This window comes from Apodemus sylvaticus, chromosome 12 (genome assembly GCF_947179515.1).
Source record: "Apodemus sylvaticus chromosome 12, mApoSyl1.1, whole genome shotgun sequence".
Taxonomy (NCBI): Eukaryota; Metazoa; Chordata; class Mammalia; order Rodentia; family Muridae; genus Apodemus; species Apodemus sylvaticus.
Genome location: NC_067483.1, coordinates 57642051 through 57660704, shown reverse-complemented (window position 1 = coordinate 57660704; position 18654 = coordinate 57642051).

Genomic DNA, 18654 nt, shown 5'->3' with positions numbered 1-18654 from the left:
GTACAGTGTACTTAGTATTGAAAACAGATGACCTAAGAAACATTGCTGATCAATACTTAACATCTTTCAGTGCTAGAGTGAGTTTTGATGAAATGATTGCTCACCAAAGAAAGGAAAGTAGACAGTAAGTAAATATCTTTTTTTCCCTCCCACTACCCTCTTGTAATTTTGAAAAGTTAAAATGCTACAGGAATCTTATGGCTAATTACTTCTTTATGCTTAGTTCTCAGTAAAGTTCAATTTTCTTACTTATTTATCGTTCATCACCTGGAAATACACACTGTATATTTGGTGTATGCACACTAGTATGCTTCCTAAGGGGTCCATAGAGTTGTGATTTCTCTGAAACTTCTACTGGGGAGGCTCTGTAACATTGCATATACTAAGTGTCTTTACAGTTTCTCTTTTCTCCTTATAAAGTCAGTTTTGAACTCTGATATTTTCCAGTCTGGACTGTAATTCCTTCTTAACTTGTTTATTTATGCCTCAGTATTAGAGTTGGTTTCTTTACTGCTTGTCTTGACTCCTTTTGTGCTTTAACTTGTGACAATTTTTGGGCTGATCCTAGAATTCTGTTTCCTTTATTACAATCCCTAACAGACTCATCTGAGAGCAAAATTCTTTGCTGACTTGGTTTCCCATTTGAACAACAACAAAAAAGATTTTAAATAAGCTATTAATACCTAGAATATTTATGTAATTATAGGTACAGTTAAGAATGATGAATTTGTAATAATCTACAGAGAATTGACTGGCATTTGACCTCCATGAGGAGTGCAGTTTCTATACATTTGCAATTAGAAATATTAGATTTATTTAGATATTTAAAGATAGTAAATTTTGAATGTTTTTACTAAATAAGTAGAATAACATAAAAAGAAACAATGAAAGGAAATAAGTAAATACTGTTAGTTTAAGAAAAGAAATATAATGACTACAATTTCTTAAAACGATTTTTATTTCTAAAGAAAGATGAACTGTTTTTACTTCAAAGTAAAAGCAAAGAATAAAGAACTTGAAGCATAGTTTATTGTTTCAATTGCCCCTTGAATTCTAGAAAAAAAGATAAGTTTAATAATTAGACTTTTCTTCTTAATAGTAGATTATTAATTTGGCTAGCTACATTATATATATATATATATATATATATATATATATATATATATATATGGCTAAGAACATTTAAAATAATTCTACTTCAAATGTTGAAGAGACAGAGCTATAGCTTCCTTCTTGGTTTATTATTTTTAATAGCTTAATTGACAATATAGTAGAGAAGAAAGTCTATTCATTTTTAGGTCTATTGATTTAATTAGTCAATTGATTTAATTGTATACCTAGACTAAACTGTGTTGGACAGTTCTCTGGGATCTGAATTTTGTTTAAAAAGAAAAAAAATTTAGTAAGGTTTTCATTAATGCTAACATATAAGCCAATTGGACTGCCGTTCTTTAAGTTAAAGCATAAAAATTAACACAATTTTCTATGTTTACTGCCAGGAAAAGTGTAAATAAGTTAGAATAAAAATATTGAACACAGAAATGTTTGTTTCTAGTGTTCACGCTCTCTGTAGGGACATCAATATCACTATTGATCAATATCACTATAGGCTTTTCCTATAGTCATAATGATTCCCCCTCTAACCACTTCCTCTAGGACTTGCTGTTATCCCAAATAATCTATCCTAATAAATTTACATTGGCACCACATAAGCAGTTACATTGACATTCAAAAATAATGTATCCTGACATACAGAAAATATTTTCTAAACAAGACCTGAACAATGATAGTGCCAGTTTCCATATCATTATTGTGAAAGGGAGAAATACTGTAAGGCCCCATCCCTAGATGAAGAGCTATAGGCAGTTAATGACTGCTAAGAAAAATTAGTCTTCTGCAGGGACAAGCCCCTGATATATACTAAACTTATTTAGTATATTCTATGTATCTATGTCTTTGTGGCCTATCATCTGTCTATCTATCTATCTATCTATCTATCTATCAGCTATCTATCAGCTATCTATCAGCTATCTATCACGATTAAAGAATGAGAGCTCATGAAGCTGAGAGGGGATGGGGAAACAGAGGAGGACCTGGAAAGGGGGAGAGTGTGGGCTTGAAATGATGTAAAAGCAATAATTATGTATGAAATTCTCAAAAAATAATAAAAATGTTTTTAAAAGAAAATAAATTCTTTATGTGCCTGCTATATAAGATAAAATGTATCTTACATATTGTTAATTTAAAAAAGTCAACATTTGAGCCAAGGAGTGGTGGTGTATGCCTTCAGTCTTAGCACTCAGGAGGCAGAGGCAAGCAGATCTCTGAGCTCTAAGGCAGCCTGATCTAAAGAGGGAGTTCCTGGACAGCTAGACCTATACAGAGAAACCCTGTCTTGAAAACAAGAGTAGGGTAGTGGTGGTGTGTGCCTTTAATCTAGCACTTGGGAGACAGAGGCAGGTGGATTTCTGAGTTCAAGGCTAGCCTGGTCTACAGAGTGAGTTCCAGGACAGCCAGGGTTATACAGAGAAACCCTGTCTTGAACCCTGGGTCCCCCTCCTAAAAAGAAAAAAGAAAGAAAAAGAAAAAAGGAAAGGAAAACAAAACATCAACAACAAATCAACATTTGGCTTGAAATGGTATTATGAGTAATGGTTGATTTTTAAGTAACAATGATATTATTATAAGTCTTTGGTTGCCAATGAGAATGTTTTTATGTGACTGGAAATTGATGGTAAAATGAAGCAATAAGAGAGAATACAAGGGCTGACTTCATCAACATTTACTGTCTGAAAGAGTTCCTGTGATTTGTATCTTAGCGGGATGTAAAAATCTGTGACCCTGCTTCTTTTTAATGTTGGGCTGTTAGAATACTGTTTGCTTGCTTGCTTCCTTGTTTGTTGATTTTGAGACAGGATTTTTATGAATCCCAGGTTAACCTGGAACTTGATCTGCAGCTGAGGATTGTCAGGACCCATAATGGGACAAGCTAATAAAAAGCAGGTGATCATCCTGAAATGGCCTGCCTCCGATTATTATATAATCTGTGACAGATGCTATATAGACAAATAAGTGACTTCTTAAGTCCTATAAGAATTCCCAATTTTTTTTTCTGTGATTATTAAGCTCTTTTATAATGGGACTGCTATTAGGTCTTTTTCTGATAGTCAAAACTGCAATGAGAACTCATCCAGTCTCCCAAGTGTCACCAGTTAATTGCTCTTAGATGGTAACCAGACTTTCTCCTAGTCAGAGCATATTCATGTAATAAGGACACATGCTCCACTGTATTCATAGCTGCCTTATTTATAATAGCCAGAAGCTGGAAAGAACCCAGATGTCCCTCAACAGAGGAATGGATACAGAAAATGTGGTACACTTATGCAATGGAGTACTACTCAGCTGTTAAAAATAATGAATTCATGAAATTCTTAGGCAAATGGATGGAATTAGAAAATATCATCCTGAGTGAGGTAACCCGATCACAAAGGAACATACATGGTACACACTCACTGATAAGTGGATATTAGCCCAGAAGCCTGGAATACCTAAGATACAACTCACAGACCACATGAAGCTCAAGAAGCAGGAAGACCAAAGTGTGGATTCTTTGGTCCTTCTTAGAAGGGGGAACAAAATTCCTATGGGAGGAGAAACAGAGACAAAGTGTGGAGCAAAGACTGAAGGAAAGGCCATCCAGAGACTGCCCCACCTGGGGATCCATCCCATATACAGTTACCAAACCCAGACACTATTGTGGATGCCAACAAGTGCTTACTGACAGGAGCCTGATATAGCTGTCTCCTGAGAGGTTCTGCCAGTGCCTGACAAATCCAAAGTGGATGCTTTCAGCTAACCATTGTACTGAGCACAGTGGGCCCCAATGGAAGAGCTAGAGAAAGGACCGAAGGAGCTGAAGGGGTTTGCAGCCCCACAGGAGGAACAACATTACCAACCAGTACCTTCAGAGTTCCCAGGGACTAAACCACCAACCAAAGAGTACACATGGAGGGACCCAGGGCTTCAGGCACATATGTAGCAGAGGATGGCCTTGTTGGACATTAATGGGAGAAGAGGCCCTTAGTCCTGTGAAGGCTCAACGCTCTAGTGGAGGGGAATGCCAGGACAGGGAAGTGGGAGTAGTTGGGTTGGTGAGCAGGGGGAGGGGGGGATTGCGATAGGGTGTTTTTGGAGGGGAAACCAGGAAAGGGGATCAGATTTGAAATGTAAATAAAACAAATATCTAATAAAAAAGATTTATAAATAAATAAAATTTAAAAAAGAGGTTGTAAAACAATTAACCAAAGGTCATAAAAGGGGAACTAATGATTTATTATAGGTGCTAGGACAGAAGACAAAATATTGACTGTGTTTATCTATACAAAATTTCACTAATAACTTTGTTATGGTTTTTAAACCTTCAGTGAACCTATGGAGCTGCGACAGGTGAGGGATGTTTAGCTAGTTAATTACTCCTAATGAATATGCATGTAAACATTCTCTGTTGTAAACTTCTATTTCAATTTATGATTTGATTTTTTTGTGTGAACTTGTGACGAACTTTGTAACATGTGATGTATAAGTACTAAAGACAAGAGAGAGAGGGGGGAGAGAGTGGGGGGAGAATTTTTTTGCCTTTCCCCATTTAGAGTAGACATTTTTTCCCCTTTCTCCACTTAGAAGAAATTTTCCCTTTCCCCGCTTAGGATCTTTCCACTTTTCCCCTTAGATAACTTTCAAAGGAAACTTTTCACAACTTAGTAATAAATGTTATAATAACTTTTCCAAGTGTCCCTTTTTCTTCCTGAGACTTCTGACTAGCAGGCCAAAGTTAGAGCCCAGCAGTTCCTGCTGAGCTAGACAAAGGCCACATTGTTAATCCTCCCTTGTTAGACTACAGGTGTTAATCACCTAAACCAGCAGTCTGTTACCCTCAGAAAGAGCAAGTAAGTTTTTAGGGCTTTTTAGAAGTTATCATCAGAATTTCAGTACAGTTAGAGAGCTAGAAAGCCCAGAGATGAGACGCTCGGACTTTTAAGCCATCACCAGCGTCCTTATTTGATTAATAAAAACATCTAAATGCATTAACGAACTGTGATAGAACCAAAGAACTACTTTTGTCTGTGCATCTATTTGTTTGTTTATATGCAAGTCTGTGGTGTGTGTGTGTGTATCCAAGGGTGTGTGCACTTGCTTCTGTAGGGTACGTATGTGGAAGCACAAGCTGACGTTTTTTATTTCAATTGCTTAAGGTGGCCCGGGATTGGCCTGTCTCTGCTCACTCTCCCTCACTGCTGCCATTATAGATGCCTACTCCCACAGCTAGCTTTTTGATTAAGTGCGTGCCAGGGGTCTGAACTCACGTCTTTATACTATGCAGCAAGCATTTTAACCATGTATTCATCTCTCCAATCTTTGGAGGAACTGTTTTTTAGTAAGATGGCTGAAACTAGCAAAAGTGTGAGGTGGATAAAATTCGTAACTTCCCGTTTTCTCCTTACAGTCACTAGAAAGCTGCACTCCATTCCACGTTCTGTGTTCCACGAGAGTCACCCTGCACCCAATCACCCTTGTTGTTCCTCCTGCTCTCCCCTTTCCCATCTTTAGCCAGATATCTCCCACGTGTCTGCTTCGCTGTTCCAAGGTGACTGTGAGCTAATCTGATCAACTAAGCCAGGCTAATGTTCTCACCAATATTAATGTGTTCATTGAGATATTTAACCCCTGCCACAAATACCTTCTCCAGTGTCATACTGGGCTCCTATAGAAAGCATTTTGTATTTCTTAATAAAACAAGCTACTGGTTGATTTCATGTGAAATAGGTCTGACAACACCACATCAGATTGTATGAAAACTACTAGAACTGTGTAGAACTCTTCTTTCAAATCAGAAAGATGGAGGTGATTATTCCCCAAAGCCATGTTCTCCTCTGTTTACCAGTCCAGCCCACTGATACGATTTTAGACTTGAAGGAGGAGATAGGGATAGCCTAAAGTGTGCTCTTAGGTCAGTTTCATTACACAGGATTACACTATGCCCCATCTCTGTGAATCTCTTAAAAATCATTCTCCAATTTATTTGTATGTATCTTTTCCTCAAAAGAAGAACTTGACTTCCTATGGACCATGCATTTAAATGCTTTGAATGGGAGTGTACGTAGTGTGTAGCACTTGATACTTAGATTTACGTCTAGCTGTGCCAACCCTTAGCTATATGACCTTGGGCAAATAATTTTTTTTTATTCGATATAATTTATTTACATTTCAAATGATTTCCCTTTTCTAGCCCCCCCACTCCCCGATAATTTTTTTTTATTTGTTTTTTGGATTTGGTTTTTTTGAGACAGGGTTTCTCTGTATAGCCCTGGCTGTCCTGGCGCTCACTCTGTAGACCAGGCTGGCCTCGAACTCAGAAATCTGCCTGCCTCAGGCTCCCAGAGTGCTAGGATTACAGGTGTGCACCACTACTGCCCGGCTTGGGCAAATCATTAAAACTCTATTTGCTTTAGTTTTTCATTCCTAAAACTGAGAGTAATAATTTTATCTACTTCAAAAAGTGTATGGAGAATTAATGTAAGGTGTACAGTATTATACAGTGTACAGTTTAGTATCGGTCACAGTACGTTTTGGGTAAAAATTAATTTGTTAAATAGTGAACAGTAAAAAAATGGAGACTAAATAAATTTAATAATTTATGTAGTCAAACAAATCTAAATTTTATTTAAGAGTCAATGCATATATGTTCTGCTTATATATAATTATCTTTCCTATCAAAGATCATGTGTGCATGCATATATACATACACATATCATACATTTTTTTCCCTCAGCTATTTTATATGTTCCTATTTCATTACTGACTGGGTGCTTTATAACAGTACTTTGATTTATATTTCATAAGCAATATTTGCTCCAAAGCATTTGAGAACATACAAAATAAAAGATTAATCTTGAATTGAGGAATATAGCATAATTAAATGTACACGAAATGGCAAAGAGGAAATGGGAATGTTGATTTAGGCGGGATGTGGCATCATTATTCTCTAATGAATTGGCCTCCTTATGATTTTGATAATTGGCACCTGATTGGTTTCCCTTTCCGTGCTTCTGCCACAGTGCCTCATACAGGCCATCTATACCCCTCCCTGCAGGTCGGTTCACTAAGGAAATAGGGCTTTGCTTAGAGAGTGAAGACACCCAGTACTTCTGTGGTCATCATTAGTTATCCTAGTTGCTAATTTGGTGGTGCATGAGCTGTTACATTTCATGGTTATCATAATGAGAGTTTTCTTTAAAGACAAATTACTATAAGCATGAGTGGAATCTAAGGCAGTCTTTAAAACAAGGCGGTGGGTAAGAGCAGGGAGCTGAGCAAGTGGTGGAAAGCCGACAACTGCTGCTGTGCTCTTCTTCATAGCACACCCTTAGCTTTGCATAGCACACCCTTAGCTTTGCACAGCACACCCTTAGCTTTGCATAGCACACCCTTAGCTTTGCATAGCACACCCTTAGCTTTGCACAGCACACCCTTAGCTTTGCATAGCACACCCTTAGCTTTGCACAGCACACCCTTAGCTTTGCATAGCACACCCTTAGCTTTGCATAGCACACCTTTAGCTTTACACAGCACACCCTTAGCTTTGCATAGCACACCCTTAGCTTTGCATAGCACACCCTTAGCTTTGCATAGCACACCCTTAGCTTTGCATAGCACACCCTTAGCTTTGCACAGCACACCCTTAGCTTTGCACAGCACACCATTAGCTTTGCATAGCACACCCTTAGCTTTGCATAGCACACCCTTAGCTTTGCATAGCACACCCTTAGCTTTGCATAGCACACCCTTAGCTTGAATACTGCTGTCCTCCCACAGAATCTAGCCATAGTTCGTGATATCCGAAGCAGGACTTGTGATGGGGACTTCAGCATCAGGTGTTCTCAGCCTCTTTCCTACTCTATAAATAGTGTTGCCTTTTGAACACACGAGTCTGGGCAGGAGAAAGGAGTAGGGTGACTTGTGAACAACTTGGATGCCAGGTACACATGGGAAGTAGCAGTTTTATATTCGTCAGCCTGTATTATCAGCACAAAACTTTAACAAATATGAGCTTTCAGAATTAAAATGGAATTCCTGTGCTTAATGAAAAGATATCAACATTAGCTTTGCTTATACAATCTTTAGATATCCTCTTATTATGGAGAGGATAGAAGTGTCACAGCCATTCAAGAAATAATGGAGCTATCTTTCTTAGTTATATCTATTTTTTGTAAACTCGTTTATTTATAGTATATATTGCTTAATTCTATTATGAATATTATGATTTTCCAGATACTTTGATAACAATGTAGCATAAAGTCTGGTTGCTAAACAAAATAGTTGGTCAAAAATTGACAATTTTTAATTTGATGAATTAGATGATCCATGGAGTAAATTATACAATAATGTGATTTCAAGTATATATAATGGATTTATGCATCTATATAATTAAAATGAACACTGTAGTTAAAAGCTGTTTGAAGTTGAAAAATAACTTTGTTTCAAAGCAATGGGAAATACTTAACTATACACATTTTCATTACACAAACAGTAAAATCTATTGGTAATGATAATGTTCATTGGGGCAAAGTAGAAGGAAAATGAAATCAATCAAAAGAAAAATTTCATGTAACTTAGCAAATCTCATCAAGTTCTCAATATTTGTTTAAATAACAGGATTTTAATCTCTTAAAAGTTTTACATTTGATGTAGATATTTTTATCTCCACTTTAAAGTTTAAAAAAGAAACAACAGCCTGAAATGTGTCCTGTTATCAAAAAGCCTTAAAACACACTTCTGATTCAGAGGTCCGCAAAGCCTTAGCATCAAGTGAAAAAGCTTCAGTATTGAGTGACATGCTGCTGACTATGTGCTGAGAGCCAAATTCTCAAACACAATGTGAAAGGTCTCGTCATTTCTTCCTTTCAGTTCTTCTTGCACTCAAAAGAGAATTGAAGAATTTAGAGTTTCAGAATTAATTCCCCATATGAAGATTTATATCAAGTATGCAGAATATGAAACTCACACTTATGTGATTAATCTGAACTTTGATTAACAGAGATGACAAATAGCTTTAAGAGGGAAACATATACAGTATGTAATTGCCTTTATAGCATGTTTGATGTTAGTTGGAGATATTTTAAAAGAACACAATAACATATAAGCATTGAAATTGTAATCATTACTTACAAGACACATTTCTTTAAAAAATATATGATCATATATAAAAAATATATGATATGTATACTCACAGGTTGGGTCTCTGTCCCTGGTGTCCTAGATGGTGTCCAGTGGGTGAGAATCGCTGTCCACTGAACTCCTTTGTGCTTGGACCTGTTTAAGCTCAGATTTAAGATCCCTGGATATTGATGACCCTTGCAGAAATAGCTCTGAACATGTAATAGGATTGCCATAAGAGAATTAACACGGCATATTTGTTAATAGCAGGGCAAAACAAACTAACACACAAGGAGCTTCGAGTGCTGTTTTTATTACACTCTTTATCCACCTGTTTCTCTGTCATTTGAGAAAATGCCTTTCTGAACTTCTGACATCTATTTTCAGAAATTTCTTGCCATTTTCTAAAAAATAAAAACAATAACTTTTACTGATTATTAAAGTTCCCTTAGTATGTAATACGTATTCTCAATACCATCTGCCATGGTATGTTATTTTTTTTTTTATTTTGAATTCGCCAACCAGCCAATTTCCTTCTGTCCTTTGAAATGTTCACTACACTGAAATGCTTTACTTCTTGCAACAAAATCCCACAAAAGCCTGATTAGTCTTCAGGACACTAATACAGCTATTTGATGTGTCTTCATTTTATCAGTCTTTCTGACTTCTTTCTTTCTTCCCACTGTTTTAACCATTCCAGTGTTCTTTTGTGTACCATTAAAAATGCTGAATATTTAGGAAATGTCACTTTGTTACCTACTTGCCTTTCACAGGAGGTTACTTATCAGAAGATCATACAGCCTTCAAAAATTAGATGTTTGATTTCAGAGTCACCAGTTTATAGTTTATAATTCCCAACAGATATCCTGCATATCATATATTTATGTTACAGTTCCTAACCATAGCACAATTACAGTTATGAAATAGCAATGAAATAATTTTATGGGTGGGGGTGTCTCTGCAACAGGAGGAACTGTATTACAGGGTTGCATCGCTAGGAAGGTTAAGGAGCACTGCTTTAAGGGGTGCACTTAGTCATTTCTTTTTTTTTTTAATTTATTATTATATGTAAGTACACTGTAGCTATCTTCAGACACACCAGAAGAGAGCATTAGATCTCATTACAGATGGTTGTGAGCCACCATGTGGGTGCTGGGATTTGAACTCAGGACCTCTGGAAGAGCAGTCAGTGCTCTTTACCGCTGAGCCATTTCTCCAGCCCTTAAAGATTTATTTATTATATGTAAGTACACTGTAGCTGTCTTCAGACACCAGAAGAGGGCATCAGATCTCTTTATGGATGGTTGTGAGCCACCATGTGGATGCTGGGATTTGAACTCATAACCTTTGGAAGAAGGGTCAGTGCTCTTACCCACTGAGCCATCTCTCCAGCCCCACTTGAATGTATAGGAGACAGCACTCATTTTTCCTTTTAAAAACAATATTGTAAATATGTATCCATTATTTGTCCAATAGGCACATTCAGAGTGTCTAACTGTTAAGCAAGCAATTGTTAGGCAGTAGAAGTATAACAAAATGACATGGACCAAAGTCGTGGTCTCTAGAGGTCTGATGATGAAAGGGAAATAAAAAGACAGTCACTATATAAGTCCACAATTACTCCAAAATTGTGTGTATGTAAGAATGACTACATGTGACAGAGTTGTGTTCCATCTGATTGTAATCTCTCTTTTAAATTTTGAGATTATAGTTATATCATTCTCTTATTCCTTTCCCACCTCCAAAACCTCTCTGTTTCATGCTAGCATGTTTACATTTTTATTTATATTTTTAGTTTTAAGTATTAAAATGTATGGATGGTTGCCTGGCATGTGTGTGTGTGTGTGTATGTATTGTGGATATCACACACATACACACACACATAATGTATTTGTGGATACAAAGACAGATACGGATATGGATGTAGAGGTGGAGATGGAGATGGAGATGGAGATGGAGATGGAGATATATATATACAGATATGAAAATGGTGTATATCATGCCCCTACATGTACCAGAAAAGGAGTGTTTCAGATTCCCTGGAACTAGAATTATAGAGCAGATGTGAGCCCACATGTGGTTGCTGGCACTTGAACTCAGGACCTCTGGAAGAGCAGCCAGTGCTCTTAATCACTGCGCCTTCTCTCCAGATCCTACACTGGAGGTTTTAGCTGCCTTCATCTTGAGCAGGTCTCTTTCAGGGAGCCCCTGTTGCTGTGAGTTCGAGTGTGTGATCTGGTATGAAGGACAATTCATAGCACTCTTCCCTGCCCCTGGTTCTTATATTAAATCTTCCCACTCTGCTATGGTGAATGACTGGGGAGCCGAGTTGGCATAGACCTCTTGTATGGCAGACAGCTCTTAATGAAACCTTGTCAGGCTGAGGAAGCCTCCTGGGTTTATTTGCTTCCCAGATGCTCGAGTGTACTTGGTATCTTCACCTATCTATTCTCTTTCGTGTGTTGTTTCATTTATTTTTTAAATCACCCACATTCCCATTCCTGTTGCTTTTAAAATAGCTTTTAGGAATTTAGAGAACTTCACGAAGGTGTTTAGTTTGCAATCTTTTCTTAATATCTTTAGTTCCCATAGCCTGATGTCTCACACAACTTTCTAAAATAGAAATTTAAATTTCTCTAAGTTTAAAGCTAAAAGTGGTTAATTAGCAATAGAATAAAATTTATAATACTAATGGTAATTAACTTGAAAACATCTACTTTTTTTAATTCGATATATTTTTTCATTTACATTTCAAATGATTTCCCCTTTCAGGCCCCCTACTCCCAGAAAGTCACATTCCCTTCCCTCCCCCTGTTTTCCCACCCAACCCTTCCCACTTCCCTGTTCTGGTTTTTCCCTATACTGCTACACTGAGTCTTTCCAGAACCAGGGACCACACCTCCATTCTTCTTGTACCTCTTTTGATGTGTGGATTATGTTTTGGGTATTCCAATTTTCTAGGCTAATATTCACTTATTAGTGAGTGCATACCATGATTGATCTGTTAAGACTGGGTTACCTCACTTAGTATGATGTTCTCCAACTCCATCCATTTGTCTAAGAATTTCATGAATTCATTGTTTCTAATGGCTGAATAGTACTCCATTGTGTATATCTACCACATATTTTGCATCCATTCTTCCGTTGAGGGATACCTGGGTTCTTTCTAGCTTCTGGCAATTATAAATAGGGCTGCTATGAGCACGTATCCTTATTACATGGGTATATGCCCAGGAGTGGTATAGCAGGATCCTCTGGAAGTGACGTGCCCAGTTTTCTGAGGAACAGCCAGACTGATTTCCAGAGTGGTTGTACCAGGGAAACACCTAATTTTTATAAGTATATAATATATAACTATATACTTACATATTTACAGTATATACTGTATATAATAAGTATATACTTATATAATACAGTATATATTATGCTGTTCAAAATCTTTAAATAGAAACTTTTACTATGTAAAGATTGCTAGTAGAATATCAAACACATTCTAATTGTTTTGTTTTCTAAGTTAATTGGGCATTTATTTACTCTGTTTTTATAGCGCGAAGCAAAGTTCACATTTCAGAATTTAGTTTTAGTAATTCTTGGGTGCTACCTGCAGAGGTCACCATTTTTATTTTATTAATTTATTGCACAAGTGATACACCCATTTTTTCCTCCCCTCATTTTTTTTTTTGTGTGTGTGTCTGTGTATGTGTATGTGTCTGTGTATGTGCATACATGGGGATTAAACCCATACAAAGTGTCATCTTTTTGGCTAAAAAATCTAGAGTGTAGGACAGATGCAATGCCACCATAATTTAAAATTGTTTCTGATAATAAATATAAAGAGTAAACACTTCAAATAGATTAATATGCTATATTTAATGACTTTAATATTTGAGAGTGTATGTTTAATTTTCTGTTAAATGTAACTTGCAACTCACCTGATCCATATGCTTGATATGTTTATGATAAAATTTTAATACTCTCTTGTTGCTGCTACTTTTGTCTTCCCAACACTTACGTATCTACAAAATCTATGATGATTATGAGCTATCACGTGGGTGCTGGGAACCGAACCCCAGTCTTCTACAAGAGCAGCCAAGGCTCTTGACTGTTGGCATCTCTCCAGTCCTTCCCCTGGGTGTTGTTTACTGGGGAGATTTGTGAAGCAGGTATGACAACCTTTCTTTTATCTTGACATGCTTGGTTCAGTGGCTCTCAAAATGGACTAAGCAAATATTTTTTGCACAATGAAAACCTATCAAGAAAGAATCTTGCTTGAATAGTATGTCACAAGTCCAAAGGTGGCATGGGGATTCCAGAGTAAAGTTGAATCTGGGGTTTATCTTCTTATTGAGAACCTGTCTCGGAGAGAGTGAGAGTGAGAGTGAGAGTGAGAGGGAGAGTGAGAGTGAGAGTGAGAGGGAGAGGGAGAGGGAGAGGGAGAGAGAGAGGGAGAGGGAGAGGGAGAGGGAGAGGGAGAGTGCGATTGAGAGTGAGAGTGAGAGTGCGATTGAGAGGGAGAGGGAGAGGGAGAGGGAGAGGGAGAGGGAGAGGGAGAGGGAGAGTGCGATTGAGAGGGAGAGGGAGAGAGAGGAGGAAGTGAAGTAGAAGGAGGAGGAAAAGGAGAAGGAGAGGAGAAGAAGGGGAGAGAAGGGGAGAAGGAGAAAGAGGAGGAGAAGGGAGAGGGAAGGAAGGAAGGAAAGAAGGAATGAAGGAACAAAGGAAGGAAGGAAGAGGATGACATTTTGTACACAGTTTCCTTTCTGTGGCATGGGCATCCAATCCTCAGTCACCGCCTGTGCTGACTTTTGCTAAATTGACCTGATACATGTCTGTCGAGTTGCCTTCTAAATAACGATTTATAACCGCAGGTTAGTGCTGCTGTCCAGTTTGGTCAGAGCAGCTTCTTTTCGCAGTAGTCAGTGGTGACTGCAGAGATTCGTTAGAGCAGTTCTTTTGAAAACTCTTGTTCCTGGTCCCATGTTTTTGATCCAGTTGCTTGTTCCTTTGTTATTTGGATTTTTTGAGTTCTTTATATACTCCGGGTATTAATCCTCTGTCAAAATATACCAGTAAAGATTTTCTCCCACTCTACAGACTGCTTCGTCACTTGAATAACTAGTTCCTTGGATGGACAGATGCCCTTTGAGGTCCCATTTGTCCATTGTTGACTTTATACTTTAAGGAATTCAAGTATAGCCAGAAAGCCCTCACCTGTGTGCTCATTTTTTTTTTTGTATTGTTTTCTTTAGTTTTTCCTCTAGGAGTTCTAGAGTTACATGTCTTATGTTAGGACTTGATGTTAGTGAGGGGCAAGAGATATGAAATGAAAATAAATAAAATAACCAATAAAAAGGTTAATAAATTCTGAAAAGACTCAGTGCAGCAGTATAGGGGAATACCAGAACAGGGAAGTGGGAGGGGGTTGATGGGGGAACAGGGAGAGGGAAGAGGGCTTATGGGACTTTCAGGGAGTGGGGAGCCAGAAAAGGGGAAATCATTTGAAATGTAAATAAAAAATATATCGAATAAAAACATTAATAAATTAATTATTAAAAAAGGACCCAGTTTTACCAGTCCACATGTAGGTATTCAGTTTCCCCTTCAATATTTGTTAAAGAGGCTGTCTTTTCTCAGTGCATAGTTTTTTCTTTTTAATCATTGTCATAAATCATGCGACTGTTTGTGTAGGTTAATATCTTTGTTGTCTATTCTAGTCCGTTCTTTTACATGTCTTTTTGTGTCAGTGCCATGCTGCTTATTTCCACGGCTCTGTAGTGTGACATGAAATCGGGTATATTGCTACTTTCAGCGCCATTCTCAGGGCTGGGACAGGTTATGAGAAGAGAAGACAGGCATGAGGACCTCAGCAGCCGCTGAAACACATATCTAAGGTTCAGTCCCTGGGTGGTCAGGTCTAGTTTCTTTGACAAGTATGCGATGGGTGCTTTTAGTTAGCAAATCTGTTGTTATTCTGAGGGTCCTGACTTTATATGCAGTGTGGTGCTTTTCTCTTCCCATTTTCAATATCCCTTTGTTGCCGTCATCGTTCTGGATATTTAATGGTTTAATTATAATATAATGAAAGGAAATTGCTCTCTGGCCTTGCTTCTTAGGTGTTCTCAAAGCCTTCTGTAGCTGTGTGAACATCTCGTCCTAGATTTGGGCAATTTTCTGTTATGATATTCTTAAAAATATTTCCTTGACCTTTAAGCATAAAATTCCTCTCCTTTTGGGGTAATGATGTGCAGGTTTTGTCATTCCACAGTGTACTGTAGGCTGTGAATGTTGTGTTTGAATCATCTTATCAACTTATCTCTGTCATTATCTGGATATTTTCTTCCTCTACCTTGTTATCAAGCCTTTATATTCTTCCCTCCCCTCCATGTATTCTTCAGGTAAGGGTTTTATTTGCCACATTGAAATGTTAGTTTCCGGTATTTCCATTTAGCTTTATTTTCAGTATTTCAAAGTCTTTGTTGAACACTGATTTCATATTTGTATTGTCTTTATTTCATTTAGCTGTTTGTTTATGTCGTCTTGGAGGCCATTCAAGATTTTACATGTGTCCTTTTTGATTTCCTTGAACATACATTTAGTCATTATTTTGAATTCGTTGGAGTCTCCTTAAATTTACTCTTTACTGTGAGATTGGCCACTGGGTTTCATGTCTCTTGCGTTTTCACATTAAGACATGGGCATCTTGTATTAGGTTGTTAATTTGAACTCCCCCATCCCTCACAATCAGCCCTATTTTTTTTTTTTACAGAAAGTGTTTGCAGCGTTGGAGAAGGACTAGTTTGTAATAAACCTTAAGTATCATTTTCTCCACTAGGCTGTTTGTTTGGAGTACCAGACTGTCTCTCATATTCTCCTGAAGGTAGAATACTGTCTATAAAAATAATCATTATCAATGGGTAGGCCAATGAATGTACAGTAACAGTCAAATAACAATTGAAAACACCACCCCTTAAATGGCAATTGGTTTAGGAAACTAATACTAATAGTGTAGTGTGCATTAGCATAGCAGTTACTGTGAGTGTGAGAGGAAAAGGGATAAAAGCAAAGATCGATCGGGGTGAGTATTGAGTTGATAGTGAAAACTAGAGATGGGAAGAGAATAAGGACAAGGGATAATGATGTAGCTTTGGTTAGAAATAAAATAGAGATAGAGGTAAAGCAATCTAATCATTCAGATAACCCACAGAACTCTCGGGTCTCAGAAGGCTGAGACACGAGGGACCACATAAATCAGGCAAGGCTGTATTGTCTGGAAAAACTTATTGATCATCATTCAAAAGGAAAATGAGAATAGGAAAAAAGAAAAGGAAAAGGGAGTGGAGGTGGGGAGGCCATAACAGAGCTGGCCTCCTGTTGACACTGGGTATTAAATAGAAGAGACACAGAGTGAAGAGGAGAGAAGTGGACATGTAGAGCCTGGATACTGTCATGCCTACTTTCTGGTTGCAGCTTTGATCCTCTTGGAACCCCTTCCCAAGGTTCCTGGAGACCTTTCAGACTCATGAGGTCAGGGCACTGATGCTGGTATAGGGTCACAGATGTTGGTCATACCCCTAGGTGATTGCAAATGCTATTTTTGCATATATATATATATATGCACCTTTGTAAGGTCAAGGATGGGTCACACATGCTGGTCTTGTCAATGGGCCATCCCATGTACATCACCCATGCTGTTCACATCTCTAAGTGTTACTTCTGAAATGTGGTTGTGAATTCCATGTGATCCTTTCTGTTGTCTAGCTTACTGCTTGTGTCCTAAGTTCCACTGAAGACTGTGACTTTGCTCAAGTTTCTACCTTACTGAACACTTGAAGGTTCTGATGCAGACTTCCTCACAGTCCAGATGTACTCTGCTTACCAGTTTTCAGTGTGTAAGTTTCCTAACACTTATTCTGAATCTCCCAGCCTGTTGGTTCACCAAGGATCTGAGCTGTTAAGCCAAGTTGACATGCGTTTCTTTAAAACAGCATCACACCACTGTGTCAGTAATTTTATGATACTGTCACTGCTGCTCTGGTTCCAGGGGTGTTTTCCCAGTGGCATCTTCTATCTCTGCTGACACCCCACACTGCTTTTACCTCCTTCTTTCTATCATCATCTTCATCTTCATCATCATCATCATTATTATTATTATTTTGTGGCTCTATTATGCCTACTCTCCCCTCCAACCTTCTCTTCCTCCTCTTCTACCCTACCACTCCCCCTGTAACAGAGAACTCCTCAGAATGACCAATCCTTTAAGGATGAATTCTATTTTTCCTGTTCTTCTTTTTAAAGTTTCCTGTTTTACTGTGTGATTAAATTAGAATTTTTTTCCAGTGGTCACTATGATAGCTATTATCTACCTTTTTTTTATTGAACCAGTTTGTTCTTTATAAAGTCTAAGTGATGGCTGCATGCTATTGGCCATCTTGGGTCTTTTCTCTTGTTAGTCTTGACTGACCAAAATGGTGGTTTTAATTAAACTGAGTGATTGATTCTAATAACTAGGACAATGATATACATAGCTTTTTGTAGATATTTGATTAATAGAAGCTGTTGCTTCTGAGTTCATTAACAATACACCTGGATACATAAGCAAACTTCAATGTCTCTTTGTAACCAGAGGACTCTTCCCTCTTTCCCACATATAGTTTGATAGACTGTGATGTCATTTTGCAATGTTCTAATTGAGGTTAATTTAAACATTTTGTTCAATATTTTAGAATGGGATGTGTGAGAAGAACTTATAGAATGCTTTATGTGGGGTCCTAGCTCCTTAGAATGACTAGACTTTTCGATCACATCTGTCTAAAGAACCAGAAACACTGTGCTAAAGAAGACATGGAGGCTTGTGAGGAGACGTCTTTAAGAGCAGGCATCCCTGGAAGTGTGAAGATACTAATCACTGAGAAATGACATTTGAAATGATTGAATTGCAATACAATGAAACTAACTTCAAGACTTATAAATAATTGGAAGGTAGTTATGAATAAAAGCTTGTTTCAACTTCAAAATATTAAATTTGGCATTAAGTCTATAATTATCTATCACTAGATGCTGGGCGCCTCAAACTACCATCATATTAGATTAAATCTCTGTGTTCTGTTTTAATGTTTCTGATTTTTTTTTTTAAGTGGGAGAGAAAAGGGGTTTCCAAGCTAGTTATGGCAAGGTCTAAATGTTTCCCTTGGTTGTTTACATTCTTTGTTCAGTGAGCAGGTCCAACACAAATATTTATACTGTAAATTCCCTTATGGGGGGGATGAGGGTTCAAGTGACCCCTTGTTTATAGGGATTTATTTTTCTACACTGGGAACTCAGACTTTAAGTGAGGCAGCAATAGCAAATTAGAAAAAGAGAGCCACAAAGAGAAGGGCAAAGGAAATATGTAGTTAGTTGTGAGACCAGACAGTGTGGCTCATCTGAATTCTCAAAGAGCATCTC